The sequence below is a fragment of the Dama dama genome, chromosome 28 (genome assembly GCF_033118175.1).
Source record: "Dama dama isolate Ldn47 chromosome 28, ASM3311817v1, whole genome shotgun sequence".
Classification (NCBI taxonomy): domain Eukaryota; kingdom Metazoa; phylum Chordata; class Mammalia; order Artiodactyla; family Cervidae; genus Dama; species Dama dama.
Window position 1 is genome coordinate 42,581,806 of NC_083708.1, and position 11,478 is coordinate 42,593,283.

The window sequence follows — 11,478 nt, forward strand, 5'->3', positions numbered from 1 at the left end:
GCCAGGCACGAAAGCCGGGCTGAACGGGCTGGTTGAAGAAAGGAGTGAGTCAGGTCTCAAGTCTCAGGCAATGTGGGCTGAATCCTGGTGCCAGGGGTTAAAGCCCGCCCATGCATCTCACCCATGACACAGGCAGGAAAGCGATACAGCTAAACTCAAGAGGGACATTTGTATTCAGAGATCGTTCATGTTCACCCACATTGCATGGTATGGTGCTGAGAATGCTTTTAATATTTATGGGACCCATTTGACATTTAAATAAGGCCTGGCCAAGGGAAAGGGAAAAGATAATAGGAGTTTTGCCAAACAGGACCAAGGAATGCAATTTTTTGAACTCTTAATTTTTTTCTCTTCCATTATGGTTTATTATAGGATACTGAATATAGTTCCCTGTGCTTACAGTAGGTCCTTGTGGTTTATCTATTTTATATAGAGTCGTTTGTATCTACTAATCCCAGACTCCTAATTTATCCCTCCTCCTCCTTTCCCCTTTGTAACAGTGAGTTTGTTGTCTTATGTCTGTGAGTCTGTTTCTGCACATAAGTTCATTTGTGTCATATTTTAGATTCCACATATAAGTGACATCATATGGTATTTGTCTTTCTTTTTCTGACTTACTTCACTTAGTATGATAAACTCTAGGTCCATCCATGTTGCTGCAAGTGGCAAAATTTCATTTGTTTTTATGGCTGAGTGGTATGCCATCATATATATATATATGTGTGTGTACACACACACACACACACACACACACACACACACACGCACTGCATCTTGTTAAACCCATCATGTATTAATAGACAGTAGGGTTGTTTCTGTGTCTTGGCTATTGTGAATAGTGCTGCTATGAATATTGGGGTGCATATATCTTTTTTAATTGTAGTTTTCTCCAGATATATGTACAGGAGTGGCTTTGCTGGATAATATAGCTTTATTTTTAAATAACTATTTTTATAGAACCTCAGTTAATATCAGCCACAGATTGTCAATCTCCTATTTCTGACTCTTATTTTAGAACTAAATATATAATGTTACCCATACCAAGTATCTTGGATATCTGTTTCAATCAGTCTTGAAAGTCTACAGAGCTGGACTTCTGAGACCTTCTGCTCTGGACCTGTAGCGTACACAGATAATGCCCTGAATGGCAAGAAGGAAATATTTTAACTTCTGTTTAATCTATGTTTTAATGTAGAAATGAGGAAAGGAATTAAGCTTTGTTCTTACTACTAGTAATAATATGACTAATATTTGCTATACATATTCCCAAGTACATGTGTGTAACATTTACAAATATAAATCTGATGGGGATGCAGGTTCTACTTTTGGCTAGGGGGATTGGATTATATGATTAAAAAATGTTTGCTGGGGGACTTGCTTAGCAGTCCAGCAGTTAAGACTCTGTGCTTCCACTGTAGGGAGGCAAGGGTTTGATCCCTGGTTAAGGAACTAGGATCCATCATGCCGAATGGTGTGGCAAAAAAAAAAAACAAAAAAACACATTTGCTGAGACTTCTGCTTCTGACCAGTATGGAATGATAGAAACCAAATTTACCCTTCAGTCTGAAACAGCCCCCACAAAAAAACAGGTCTAGCATAGAAGTTGTCACATGATATTCATTGAATGAAAATGAGTTGAATGAATAACTGAAGCCACCCCAGGGAAGCCCAGGATGGTTAGATCACAGATGACGAAGTGTTAGGGCCCCACTGCACCTTAGATCTGATACAGTCCAGTTTCCTCACTATCTAGATGAGGAAAGTGAGGTCCAAAACCACACAGTAACTTCTCCAAAGTCCCTCAGCCCCTAGTGGTGGAGTTACTGGGAATATTCTTTCCTACAAACCAGTCCTTGAGTCAAGCAAGTCAAGCAAGCAAGACAATAAACCAGAAGCTGTAGAAGGACCTTTCTTAAAGGGCTGTGAGTGAAGTTGTTCAGTCGTGTCCGACTCTTTGTGACCCCATGGACTGTAGCCTACCAGGCTCCTCTGTGCATGGGATTTTCCAGGCAAGAGTAGTGGAGTGGGTTGCCATTTCCTTCCTGCTATTCACAGAGCAGAGACAGGATGGAGTTCAGTGTGTTAAACGTAGTGTGTTCAGAAACTAAATTAGGCACCAAGAATTATGGCAAACAAAGCCACTTGAAGTTGAAGATATGGCCGGACATTGTGCAGTTTTAGAAAAATGCCAAAACTTCCAGGTTGGACAGAGACTAGAGGAAGATCCCTGCTAAGCTGTGGTTGTCACCAAAGATTCCTCAAGACTCTGCAGGAGACTGGATCAAAACAGATCTATCTACCTGAAAACTCCAGATAATTCTGCACCTGATCCAGACCAAGCCCTGTTTCTGAGGATAACCTGCAGGCCTGGGTCTGTCCTAGGAGTGGGGGCAGGGGGTGCGACCCAGCGAGCAGTCACGTGTTGGAACCCGACTTGCCCAGCTGCCTGGCTTGGCCGGGGCCCCACATGAAGAAGATCCAGTCCTGAGGGGACATCTGTCAGTGCTGGAGACCTTCAGATCACATGACGTGTGTATCACAGGAGGATCTCCCTGCCCTGGACTGAAGGAGCCCCTGATGCACCCAGCAGGCAGGAGTGCCCCCTGTCCTCCCCACCCCGTGGCTTTGCCTGCTCTTGACGATGGGTGCACAGTCAGGCAGCCTCAGCTCCTGAGGCCTCGCTCCTCTGCTGGGGTTTGTCCTGGTTTCTCCTAGGAAGTGGCCGCTATGGACGAACCCTTTCACTTCAGGTTTCTCCTTAGTTCATGCTTCTGCCTGCTTTCCAAAGTCCTTGAAAAGGCAGCCTAGCTCTTTCAAAGTGCTTTTTTGGGGGCCAGAAAATTCTAGGACATGTCAATGACTGCCTGCTGTTGCCTTGAGTGTTTTAAGACTTGATCTGCACCCACTGTAGGAATGGACTTTGCCCATGGATGCCCCCTGCCACCTCTCCTACCATCTGGAGTACGTCTGTGGGTCATACGGGGTGCTTGACTTCTTTCGAAGACTTTTTGGTAGCCTCACAGGTGGACAGAATTTTCAACAGTGACATTTGGGCTTCACCTGACAGAGAATGACAGTTTGAAAGTGAATGGTGGTTTAAATGAGACTTACACAGACTTCTCCGCTCTGGGATCTCTAGACGGGGAGAATGCCTCTAAAATGGATTCTAACAGGAGATGATGGTCCATTTTAAAGCAAGTCTCCTAAGCAAGACTTGTCATCTGACTTAAACCGGATTTGGATGTGAATCTCCTCTGGCTTCCCTGATGGCTCTGTGGCAAAGAATCCGCCTGCCTGTGCAGGAGACATGGCTTCAACCCCCGGGTCGGGAAGATCCCCTGAGAAGGAGATGGCAGCCCACGCCAGTATTCTTGCCTGTGAAATCCCATGGCCAGAGGAGCCTAGCGGGATACAGTCCATGGGGTCACAAGAGTCAGACACGATTTAGAGACTACACAACAATAACACCCTGGGCTCAGGGCCCAGCCTGGAGGTGGCCTGAAGCATCCTGACCCAGGGGTGGATGCACCCAGCCAAGCTGAACCTGTGCTGTGCTTCCCCCAGCACAGAACTGTCCACTCAGTTCGTGAGAAGAGGCTGAATGCAGAGCCCTGGAGTGGGAAAGGCACATTCTTGGTGGCCCGTGCCAGGAAAGTGATCTCTGTGCACTAATTAGACTGAACAGCACAGGGCTGTTGTTAGTCTGCACTTTATAGATCAGGAAACAAAGGTGTTGAAAGAGCAAGTGAGACACCCACTGCCACGGGGTGAGTCAGCCGAAGACTGGGCCCAGGACACAGACTCTGTGCCTCCTGGGCCAGCATTTGGCTCTGCTCCTGTGGTCTCAAGACGTTTCCTGCTTTATCCATAGCAAGAGTTCTTTGCAACCCTCATTCTGTGATTCCTGTCCTAACGCCGTCAGTTCTCCTGAGGTTTGCTCAACAGCCAGAGGCCCTGCCTTCCCTAGCCGCCCTTCCCTCCTCCCCTGGGCCATCTTGTGGGGTGTCTAGCTCCACATGGCGTCTGACACGCTCGTCCCAGTTGGCCTCCTCACTCACTCCAGCACATGCACCAGGTGGTCCCTGTGCCCTTGGCCTTGGCTGTGCCAGCAGCGTATGCACACAGAGGGGCTCAGAAATGCAGCCCTGCCCTGGGCTTCCCAGCCTGTTTCCTTGCCTGATGGCTTTGGCCGCCCACACTGGTCTCTGGTTCCCTGGCCCACTCCCTGCACCCTCTTCCTGGTCTCCTTCTCTGCCTGGAAAGCCCTCCTCTTCCCGCATCTTCAAGGCTCTTTCAGGAGTTCGAGGCCCCTCCCAGCTCTTCGAGAGCTCCTGTGTCCCCTTCTCTGTGATGTCCTCTTGTACCCCCAGAAGATACACTGGGGTCTCTCCAGCTGCCGTTTGCCTCCAAACTTTATTTGGCCCCAACTCTCACTAGTAGCTCAAATTTATATTTAAGGTAATGTGATAGGCCAGATTCTAAAATTACCCAAGGATTTCCTGTCTCCCCTCTTGTGTGCACACCATTTGTATATATTGGATTTTACTCACGTGATTAGGTTATGTTTTATAGCACAGTTGACCTTAAGGGCAGCTTCCCTGTGGCTTAGCTGGTAAAGAATCTGCCTGCAGTGCAGGAGACCTGGGTTCAATACCTGGGTTGGGAAGATCCCCTGGAGAAGGGAAAGCCTACCCACTCCAGTATTCTGGCCTGGAGAATTCCATGGACTGTATAGTCCATGGGGTCGCGAAGAGTCAGACAAGACTGAGCAACTTTCACTTTCACTGACCTTAAGGGAGATTATTATCCCAGTGGCCCTGACTTAATCATAATAGGGACCTCAGTCCTGTGACCAAATTCTAGCACCAACAAGAAAGCGCTAAAAGTGCTCTGTTTCCCCAGAACCTCCAGGCAAGAGCTCAGCAGAGTCAACACCTTGATTTCAGCATGGTGTCACCCTGTGCCCAGAGCCCAGGCATGCTGTGCTAAGCCTTCTGATTTATAGAACTTAACTGTGAACTCATAAATGGGTATTGTTCCAAGCAGGTAAATTGGTAGTGATTTTTGTGATGCTGTAGAAAACCAATATAAGTGAATACAGAATTGTGTTGAAACTGTGGATTCTCCACATTTATCCTGGCACCCGCCTCTCAGGCCAGCAGCTGCAGCCACACTTTATTGACTGTCCGTCTTAGATTGCAGACTCCCAGCACAAGAGCTTGGCCACCTGGTTCTCTCTGAATATAATTCAGCAACAAGAGGGATTCTTGGTTTCCAGCACTCTGCTGCCAGCTACAAGAGAAAGATGAACTTGGCCTTTCTGCCCTCGGGGGCTTCTAATCTAGTACCTGAACAATCACATAAAGAGTCTAATACAAAGTAGATCAAGACAAGGGAAGTTATATCCAGTATGTGAAATCAAAAACTTCTTAGAGGAAGTGACATCAGAGCTGAACCCTGAAAGCTGAGTGGGGTTTTTACTTTAGGGATGAAAGTAGGAAATGGAGTGAATTTTTAAAGAAATAGCGTGTGGGACATTTGACACATCAGGGGTCATGTGAGTTAGAAATGAAACAGTATTCTGGATCCACAGTGTGTGAAGGCTCTTGAATCGTTGGGAGTAGTGTGTTTGGGTGACTTGGTGAGAAATTGGGGGCCATAAAAAGTTTAAAGGCTTGGGTGGGATATCAATGCTAACTGAGTATGTAGGATGGATTAAAGTAGAGGCGGGTACGAAATGAGGATTGTTTGCAGACCATGGGAGAAGAGGTAAAAGTTAATCAGAGCCTGCGTCATGACTCTGGCAGTTGGGACAGCGGAAGGAGAGAATGTCCTAGTCATGGGAGAAGATAGAAATTCCACCAGTGGAGCCACAAAATAAACATAGCATCCCGTGGGTCCATCCATCAGTCCCACCTTCCTCCACTCATTCCAGTATTTAAGATGTGTTGTATGTCTCCTGTAGCCAATAATCTGTCCCAGGTGCTGCCCCAAAGGCAAGCATCACGACATTTGAGGAAAGATGACTGTGTTAACCAAGAGGCAAATGTTAAGTCCTGTAAGAGAAGCATGGCTGAAGAACTACAGGCTTAAAAGGGAGGAAGATGGCACCCAGCTGCAGCCACAGAGCCTTTGAGAAAAAATGACGTGGGGTCATTGTTTAACTTGTAGGTGGCAAATTTAAAAGGAGAGGGGTCTTTGCATCTCTAATTACCAATGAAACTTCATCTCATCCCAGTACATACACACCCCCACCCTCACCCACACATCTACCCACCACACACACACACACACACACACACACACACACACAGAGTCAGCTGGAGCCGGCTGACTGGAACCCCACAATGACAAACATGGAGAAATAGTTATTCCTGCAAATGCTCAGTTGGGTTGTTGTAGAAGACAACTGGGTAGCCCTGAGACACTGGCTTCCTTCACTCACCTCCCTGACTGACCACCCGAGCTGTGACTGTTTTCGTGACCACACAGCATCGTTTTTGTTCAGCCACCACCAGACCAGCCAAGGGCCAACTAGGCCAACAGGGCTCTTCCTCCTTCCCCCTCGGTTCTGGGTAAGCGCACATCTTCCACCCTTACTTTAAAGGCAGACAATTTGTTTTTATCATTTGCCAACACAGCTGAGGATGATTATTAATTAATCAAAAACACTGACTTTTAACTTCCCACGCTCTCTCCAGAGATGCTCCAGTGACAGTGTGCATCTGGACTTCAGAGCTGTTTAGATAGAAGTGGGCACCATGCAGCAAAGACTTGGGGTTTTTTTTTTTTTTTTTTTTTCCTGGTTTATTCTTTTTTAAAACACAACTCTAGTTTAATCCCATTTAGCCAGTAAAGTTGATTTTAAGGTGGTCCCATTTTGTGGGGTTTTCTGTTGGTCTTTTTTATACAGCTTCCTTTGAAACCAGAAATGCTGTGTCAGGATTTCACAAAAAGGAAAATAAGTTCAGAGCGTTTTCTGTTCATCAAAAGCTCAAACCGAAGCACACGAGCAGCATGTTTCCATGAATAATGAAACACCATTGTCCTCCTCTGCTGGTGATCTTATGTGCCCTCCAAATTCAAGGTCTCAGCAAGGAATACCTAACAGCTGCCGCGAGCAAGTTTGAAATGTTACAGTTGAAACATCACAGCAAAGGCTGATCTGATTCAATGGGCTGAGGTTTAAGCGACAGTCTCTTTTCCCCTGGGTTCTAAGATGGCGCTGCTGAGGAGTCATCCTCCCCCCTCTGAACTTGAGCTTTGTGGCGGTACGGTGGTTTTCAGTGAAAAAAGAAAGGGGCGGCAGAAGATCGCTTGCCTCAAATTACACATCAAAGCCTAATGGCTACCTCTAGAGTGAGACGGGGGTGGGGGTGGGGGTGTGCGCCCTTGGCTTCACCACTTGGCAGAGGCTAGAGTAAAAACTCCGATGCGTTTTCAGGGGCTGTACCAACTGACAGAAGATTTTAAGCAAAACCAAGCTTTGGAGGCAAGTGAGCTTCCCTTCCATTCAGCGAGGCCCACATCTTCAAAATCTCAGTGAAGACTCTGCTGGGAGTGCATTGTCTTGTAAGCGCAACTGTGCCGACTTGGGAAAGGCGTTTTGTGAAACTTGGAGTGGAGTCTCCCTCCCCTCCGCATGAGCCTGCTCCCCTTCCCGCCACTTCTCTTCCCCCTCCTCAGTCATCTGTGTTCCCCCCAGCCCCTTTAAGACAACTCCTGGGCTTGCCAGTGCTCAAACCATCCAAGCTTTGTTCCTCCCCTTTGCCCACCTGCCACCGGTCTCTTCGTCCTCGTCATTGTTCTTCAACAGCTCCACTGGAGGCTTTCGAGGGAAATAAAAAGATAAAAACTCCAGCTTGTCACAGTCCATTTGCTTCTTGTCAACAGCTCTGCTAAAAGGCAGAAGAGGAAGCTATTGGCCAAGATAAGAGTTTAGATAAGGTTTGGGGATTATCTGTAGAATTTCATTTATTCAAGGTTACCCTCCTGAGCACCTGAGGATAATGGGGAGAAGGGTGGGGTATGTTTATCAAGCACCTGTTTTTAGGAAGTTAAGAGCAAGATTCTTCAGTCATTTCTAAGAGCTGGCCAAAATAACTCGAGATAAAACTATCATAGCTACTTTATACCTTGTTGACATAAAACTAGCAAGCAGCTAACTATCCACTCCATTGTTTAGCTCCCTGAAGCTGACTGACTCTGGAAGTGGAGAATTTCCTATCTCTTGTTAAGCGGAGAAAGATTTAACTCACTCGGGTTAATAGGGGGTCCGTGACAACCCTGCCAGTTCCTTTGAATGGCTCGGAAGAAGCAAATTGAACAGAAAAGTTGAGGTCTTTGATTACAAGTAATAGAAAACAACTGAAACTAATTTAAGTCAAAAAGATCAATTTATTGTAAAGACATAGCAGAGGACCTCAAGGGACCCAAGGGCCAAGTCTCGGCAAAGTGCTGAGGCTGAGGCCTGGAAGGCTTTAGGTCTCTCAGTCCACCTCTCATCCCCTCCTTAAAAAAACTATCCATCCTCTTCAGACATCTCATTTATACCTGAACCCTTCCCCTTGTCCTACCCCTTCCCCTCCATATGCAGGGGAAAGCAGAGCTGATCCAAGCTCCCAAATTTCCACTTTCACAGGGCTAACCAGCAAAGAAACAAAGACCACTCTCTTCTGGTAACAGAAGAAAGAGCATCTGATTGGCCCAGCTTGAGAGAAGTATCTACCTTTGGCCCAGTCAGCTCTGATGGTTATAAATATGGCTGCTGGTTCAGAGAGAGCCAGTGCTCAGAAAAAGTGCGGGGTGATGGGGTAGGACCACTCAACATTTATTAACCCAGCAGCAACAAAAAAGGGCCATTGTACCTGTTTTCCTCATATTTAAACAATCTAGAGGAAAACCTACGCATGTAGGAAAACAGACAATTAAAATCTTTTAGTGCTAATTACTGTGAGGATAAAAACCCTGATTAGAATGAGCTCTTAGGAAATAACTAAAACAGCCCATCTCCAGTTGAATAGATAAATACATTAAGGATGGGCATAAAATGGAGCCCACAACACAGCGGTGAAAATTAATGAGCTACAGCTACACATTTCAATATGGAAGAGTCTTGAAAGTATAATGATGCATGAAAAAAGCAAGTCACAGAAAAATAAATCCAGATGTTTTTACTTATGTGAGGTTCAGAAACATGCAAAATTGGGCAATGTATTATAGTGTGCATGGTAAACTATAAAGAAAGAAAGAAAAGAAAGTTATAGACTAAATTCAGGTCACCTGTGAGGTGGAGAATGAAAATGTGCTTGGGAACAGATAAACGCAGAACTTCAAAATGTTCTTCAGTAATGTTCTGTTTGTTAAGCTGAGTGGTAGATGTGATGGCAATAATTTTGTTATGATTTAATATGTACTTATGTACTCTTTATGTTCATATATTTTATAATTATACATACATATATATAAATGAATGCCCTTATGCAAAATTCTGAGGAGGCCATTTCCCTGTCCTGGGCAATGGCCCGTGGTATTGTGCTTGCCTGATCGTGGGACAGTGGTGAGTAATTCCATTTGTCAAATGGTTTTCCAGTTTCTATCCTTGTGACAACCACCCTGACAAGGAAAGTATCTGGGGTGGCCTGTCGGCGCTGTGGCCCAGAGAGTGCCTATGGTATAGCCAAGCTTTTCTTGGGTCCTTTGTCCTGGATGTCAAAGCAATTACTCACCTCTACTCCCAGGTCAAATGTCCCAGCCCTCTCTACCCAAGAAAGCTATCTACCTGTGAGCATTCCCATCAAAACATGATTACAGGGCCTAAGTTCCCACTTGAGCTGTACTTCCATCCTTTTGGCTCTCTTAGGGGCACCATGGCAGTTGTCAAGAACAAGCACCATACGAAAGGAGGCAAAAAGGGAGCCAAGAAGGAAATGGTTGACCCATTTTCTAGGAAAGATTAGTATGATGTGAAAGCACCAGCTATGTTCAATATAAGAAATATTGGGAAAACACAGGCCACTGGAACTCAAAGAACCAAAATTGCATCTGATGGCCTCAAGGGTTATATTTTTGAAGTGAGTCTTGCTGATCTGCAGAATGATGAAGTTGCATTTAGGAAATTCAAGCCAATTACTGAGGATGTTCAGGGAAAAAAAACATTAATTTCCATGACATGGATCTTACCCAAGACAAAATGTGCTCCGTGGTCAAAAAAATGTCAGACCATGATTGAAGCTCACATTGATGTCAAGACGACTGATGGTTACTTGCTTCATCTGTTCTGTGTAGGTTATACTAAAAAATGCAACCGTCAGATTTGGAAGACCACTTATGCCCAGCACCAGTAGGTGCATCAGATGCACACAAAGGTGATGGAAATCACGACCTGGGAGGTGCAGATGACCTCAAAGAGGTGGTCAGTAAATTGATTCCAAACAGCATTGGGAAAGACATAGAAAAGACTTGCCAGTCTATTTATCTCCTCCATGATGTCTTCTTTAGAAAAGTGAAAGTGCTGAAGAATCCCAAGTGTGAATAGGGAAAACTCATAGAGTGACATGGTGAAGGTAGTAGTTCTGGAAAAGTGACTGGGCATGAGACCAGTGCCAAAGGTGAACAAGTCCAAGAATGTTTACAGTGCAGCCTCTTAATGACGAGAAATAAAAGATCTTACTTGTGAAAAACAAAACCACGATTACAAACTGATAGTTTCTTACAAGATTAGACATAGAACTGCCATACGGCCCAGCAGTTCTGTTCCTGGTACATATCCCACAGAACTGAGAACAGGGACTTGCACACCCAAAGACGTAGCATCATTACTCACAAGAGCCAAAAAGTGGAAACAGCCCCAGTGTCCCTGAACAGGTGAATGGATGAAGAGATATGGTGCATCCATAGAATGGAATGTTATTCAGCCATGAAAAGGAATGGAGTTCTGACACATGCTACATGTGGGTGAACCCTGAAAACATTATACTCAGTGAAGTAAGTCAGACACAGAAGGATAAATACTGTGTGATGCCATTTATACAAGATAAACCAGCATGGGCAAATTCATAGACAGAAAATAGAGTGATAGTTATCAAGGGCTGGGAGAATGGGGAAGAGGAAGTTGTTATTCGATGGGTACAGAATAATATCCAGAATATTTGTTGGGGACGATGAAAAGGTTTGGGTGTAGATAGCATGGTGGTTACACCACATTATAAATACTTTCAGTACCACTGAATTGTACACTTGCACATGTTAAGACGATAAATTGTTGTTCAGTGGCTCAGTCATGTCCAACTCTTCGTGACCCCATGGACTGCAGCATGCCAGGCTTCCCTGTCCTTCACCATCTCCTGGAGTTTGCTCAAACTCATGTCCATTGAGTCGGTGATACCATCCAACCACCTCATCCTCTGTAGTCCCCTTCTCCTCCTGCCCTCCATCTTTCCCAGCATCAGGGTATTTTCCAGTGAGTCAGCTGTTTGC

The 11,478-nt window shown here is 45.4% G+C and overlaps 1 pseudogene; it reads left to right on the forward strand.

Moving 5' to 3' along the window:
- The first annotated feature begins 9,869 nt into the window (after positions 1-9,869).
- On the forward strand, positions 9,870-10,590 carry LOC133048133 (small ribosomal subunit protein eS1-like; annotated as a pseudogene).
- The last annotated feature ends 888 nt before the right edge of the window (positions 10,591-11,478 follow it).